The 3,564-nt window shown below is 41.0% G+C and overlaps 2 pseudogenes; both read left to right on the top strand.

Annotated features, from left to right (window-relative positions):
- Nucleotides 1–450: 450 nt before the first annotated feature.
- On the top strand, nucleotides 451–1,577 carry LOC131902667 (ubiquitin carboxyl-terminal hydrolase 15-like; annotated as a pseudogene).
- A 361-nt stretch (nucleotides 1,578–1,938) lies between these two features.
- Nucleotides 1,939–3,286, top strand: LOC131903451 (ubiquitin carboxyl-terminal hydrolase 15-like; annotated as a pseudogene).
- The last annotated feature ends 278 nt before the right edge of the window (nucleotides 3,287–3,564 follow it).

Here is a 3,564-nt window from a genome sequence, read left to right as displayed (position 1 = left end):
CCTTGAAAATCACAGTATGCTGTTTCGTGGTATCAGATCACAGTATTTTCAAAGTTAGAAAAGGTATTATAAACCTTAAATTAAAGGTGGGGGTGGCACAGGCCTTTAATCCCAGCATTGGGAAGCAGAGGCAGGTCCTTGCCAACTTTGTCTACAGAGCGAGTTTAAGGACAGCTGGGACTACACAGAGAAACCCTGTTTCTAGAGCATGGGGAGAAAGGAAAAAGAAATGAAAGGGTATTATTATATAAGAGAATATTAGAAAGCATCTTTTGAATAATTATAATAACTCATCTATATCAGAAAATGTCTACAACAGTCTTTTGCATCCTTGTTCCAAGATAAGCACTATGTCCATGGATGCATGAACAAAATGGTTTTTGGTTCTGGCATTTTCTTTTATTTCAGACCTGAACTCACAGCCACCTCCACTGTCACTAGTGGAAGAAGATGGCGAAAGGCAGAATGGCGGACCTGGACACCCAGCATTCTGACATCGAGACGCTGCTCAAAACCTCGCTCCGGAAAGGGGACATCTGGTATCTAGTAGATAGTCGTTGGTTCAAACAGTGAAAAAGTATGTTGGCTTTGACAGTTGGGATAAATACCAGATGGGAGATCAAAATGTCTATCCTGGACCCATCGATAACTCTGGACTTCTCAAAGATGGCGATGTCCAGTCACTTAAGGAGCACCTTATCGATGAGTTGGATTATATACTGTTGCCAGCTGAGGGCTGGAATAAACTCATCAGCTGGTACACGCTGATGGAAGGCCAAGAGCCAATAGCAAGAAAGGTGATAGAGCAGGGTATGTTGGTGAAGCACTGCAAAGTAGAAGTCTATCTCACAGAACTGAAGCTCTGTGAAAATGGAAACATGAACAATGTGGTAACTCTGAGATTTAGCAAAGCAGACACAATAGATACAATTGAAAAGGAAATAAAAAAATCTTCAATATTCCAGATGAAAAGGAGACTAGATTGTGGAACAAGTATATGAGTAATACATTTGAGCTGCTGAATAAACCAGACAGCACCATTCAGGATGCTGGCTTATATCAAGGACAGGTGTTAGTGATAGAACAAAAAAAAAATGAAGACGGGACGTGGCCAAGGGGTCCTTCTGCTCCTAAGTCCCAAGGTGCATCCAATTTTTCAGCTTTACCAAAGATCTCTTCTTCATCTCTGTCAAATAATTATAACAACATCAACAGCAGAAATGTGAAAAACTCAAATTACTGTCTCCCATCATACACTGCTTATAAGAACTATGATTAATCAGAACCTGAAAGAAACAATGAACAGCCAGGCCTCTGTGGCTTCAGTAACTTGGGAAATAGTGCTTCACGAACTCAGCTATTCAGTGTTTGAGCTACACACCTCCACTTACTGAATATTTCCTCAATGATAAGTACCAAGAAGAACTGATTTTGACAATCCCTTAGGAATGAGAGGTGAAATAGCTAAATCATATGCTGAACTGATCAAGCAGATGTGGTCTGGAAAGTTTAGCTACATCACTCCTAGAGCATTTAAGACACAGGTAGGACGTTTTGCACCTCAGTTCTCTGGATATCAACAGTGTTGCTGATTGGTGAGTAAATAAATCACTGATTGGCCATTGGCTAGGCAGGAAGTATAGGCGGGACAAGGAGAAGAATTCTGGGAAGTGGAAGGCTGAGGAAGAGAGACACTACCAGCCGCCATCATGACAAGCCGCATGGGAAGATCCCGGTAAGCCACGAGCCATGTGGCAAAGTAAAGATTAATAGAAATGGGCTAAATATAAGAGTAAGAGCTAGACAATGACAGGCCTGAGCTAATGGCCAAGCAGTTTAAATAATGTAAGAGTTTATGTGTTTATTTTATAAATGGGGTCTGGGACTGGCGGGACTTGGTGGCGGGAGCTGGAGAAAAGTTCTCCAGCTACAGTCACTGACATATACAATCATAGATTTCACAGGATATTTGCCATGGATGAAAACCTCAGTAGTATTATGGAGCAGGATGACATTTATATGTTCGAAATTAACATCAACAGGACAGAAGACACAGAACATGTGGTTATTCCTGTTTGCCTAAGAGAAAAATTCAGACACTCAAGTTACACCCACCATACTGGCTCTTCACTGGTTGGTCAGCCTTTTCTTATGGCTGTACCATGAAACAATACTGAAGATAAACTCTATAATCTCCTACTCTTGAGAAAGTGCCAGAATGTCAAGATGTCTACTGAAACCGAGGCCCCTGCATTGCTGTGAGGACCAGAATATTAATGGGAAGAGCCCAAATGTCACACATGAAGAAGGCTCACCAAGTGAGATGGAGAGAGATGAACCAGACGACGAGTCCAGTCAGGACCAAGAGCTTCCTTCAGAGAATGAAAACAGTCAGTCTGAAGATTCGGTTGGAGGAGATAATGACTCTGAAAACAGATTGTGTACTGAAGAAACTTGCAAAGGCTAACTCACGGGACACAAAAAGCGACTGTTTACATTCCAGTTCATCAATTTAGGCAATCAACTACATCAAAGATGACATGAGGCATATAAGATGTGATGATAGGCAGCTTCAGCTCGATGAAAGATCTTTTCTCACTTTGGACTGGGATCCTGATTTGAAAAGAGGTACTTTGATGAGAATGCCGCTGAGGATTCTGAAAAACGTGAAAGTGTGGAATATAAACCTCCAAAAAAACCCTTTGTGAAATTGAAAGACTGCATTGAACTTTTTACAACAAAAGAAAAACTCAGTGCTGAAGACCCCTGGTATTGTCCAAATTGTAAAGAACATCAGCAAGCCACAAAGAAATTGGATTTATAGTCCCTGCCTCCAGTATTTCTGGTGCATCTCAAGCAGTTTTCTTACAGTCGATACATGAGAGACAAGTTAGATACGTTGGTTGATTTTCCCATCAATGACTTGGATATGTCAGAATTCCTAATTAATCCAAAAGCAGGCCCTTGCTGCTGTAATTTGATTGCTGTTTCCAACCACTATTGAGGTCATTATACTGCTTTTGCAATAAATAAAAATGATGGCAAATGGTACTCTTTTGATGACAGCAGTGTCTCCACTGCATCCGAAGAATAAATTATGTCCAAAGCAGCGAATGTCCTCTTCTACCAGAGACAGGACACTTTCACTGGGACTGGCTTCTTCCCTCTGGACCGAGAAATGAAAGGTGCTTCAGCTGCCATGGGCATCCCCCTGGAAAGTGACAACAGTGACAGCAATGACAATGACAATGACCTAGAGAATGAAAACTGTATGCACACTAACTAACGAGAGTCCCAGAAGCCATAGAGAGACCTTCCTGCTGGTGGTGGCGATGGCAGTGGAGTTCTCTACCACATTAAAACACAATCTGAGATGAGGAGTTCAGATAACCGAATGTAAATCCTTCATCAGAGTTTAACTTGTGCAGTCCTTGAAGTGAAACACAATGAAAACTTTAACAGAAATGTCTCTTAATACATGTACACTTGAAAAACAAAAAAAAAACCATTTACAGTCTTGTATTTACAAGCTAAATATATATACAAAATCACAAAGAAATCCCT

The sequence above is a fragment of the Peromyscus eremicus genome, chromosome 1 (assembly GCF_949786415.1).
Source record: "Peromyscus eremicus chromosome 1, PerEre_H2_v1, whole genome shotgun sequence".
In the NCBI taxonomy this organism is placed as follows: Eukaryota; Metazoa; Chordata; class Mammalia; order Rodentia; family Cricetidae; genus Peromyscus; species Peromyscus eremicus.
Note: the sequence above shows the minus strand (reverse complement) of the source record. Positions and strands in the feature narration are given on the sequence as shown.